This window comes from Dipodomys ordii, unplaced genomic scaffold (assembly GCF_000151885.1).
Source record: "Dipodomys ordii isolate 6190 unplaced genomic scaffold, Dord_2.0 Scaffold272, whole genome shotgun sequence".
In the NCBI taxonomy this organism is placed as follows: domain Eukaryota; kingdom Metazoa; phylum Chordata; class Mammalia; order Rodentia; family Heteromyidae; genus Dipodomys; species Dipodomys ordii.
Window position 1 is genome coordinate 540,225 of NW_012267488.1, and position 1,292 is coordinate 541,516.

A 1,292-nucleotide genomic window follows, 5' to 3' on the forward strand; every position below is an offset into this window, starting at 1 on the left:
GTGTGCTAGATTTGTTTTTGGTGTGTGTGTGTGTGTGTGTGTGTGTGTGTGTGTTTGCGCGCGCACGTGTGCGTGTGTGTGTGCGTGTATGCCTACTTGGGTTTGAACTTGTGTCCTGGGCACTGTCCTTTGGCTTTTTCATTCAAGGCTAGTGCAACTTTTCTTGATGCTGGATTTGAACCTCAGATCTCAGCCTCCTAACTACGTAGGATTACAGGAGTGAGTCTGTTCATCCTTCCCTTCTTCACATGTCTGTACTTCCTTTCTTTTCTTCTCTCTCTTTCATAGAACTGGGGCTTGAACTTGGCCTCTATCTAGCTTGCTAGGCAGGTAGCTGCTCCTTTAGCCCTAGAGATAGGTTTTCATGGACATCCTCAATGGCCTTTTCTCCATCACAGAGAAAAAGTCTGTTGTTGCTTAAGAGAACAAGATAAAACTTACAGATCTTCCTTCAGAGTAAGAAAGTCTCTAGCCGTGTGTGACCTTGAACAAGGCTCTGGCTTGAACTGATTCTATGCTAGAAGCAAAGATGCCCTACTGAGGATAGTAGTAAGCCTTAACCATAACTTCTTTAGGAATTTTAAGTGGTATCTGGATGTGTGGGAGAAGGCAAGAAGGAACTCCTGGGAATGAATAACAACAATGTCCAAGGCTTCCAAGGGCTTCCAAATAATTCCCAATGAGAGGTCTCGGGATTCATAGGAAAGAGATAGTGTAGGTCTTCAGTCCCTTTCCTGTCTCCTGCTTTCATTGGTAGAATCTCACATTTTAGCCAGGCCTGGGATATGAACCTCTTCTCAGGCAGGCCTCTGGGAATCTTAATCTGGGGCCTTTGGGGCAGGGATTATCCCAGTCCAGTGCCTACAATGCTTCAGATCTGGGCCAAGGTTTCTGCAGTTCTGCGTGTTTGTTGTTCCTCCTGTTGATAATACTAGGATCTTTAGGGCTAGGTTGATTCTTGTGTGAGCAAAGGTGCTTGTACCATGTGTTATGCCCACAGCTAATTTTGGTACAGAACCCTTACTTACCTTTAGCTTCTGCCAGTGTGTGTTCATAGCCTCTATGTTCAGGTAGATGGACTCCACTTTACAGCTTCAGAAAGGAACAAGCCATGTGTTCATAAGCCTTTGAGGTAAGCACAGGTCTTCCTGAGGTATCATTTCCAATTCCACAGAAACTTTCTCCTCGCCCCCCCACCTTCCCCAGCTCCATTGTTTTGTAGGGAGAGGAATTCAGACCAGCGGGATGTGTATGAAGATTTTCCCATCTCCACTCCTAACAGTCTTTGGAGT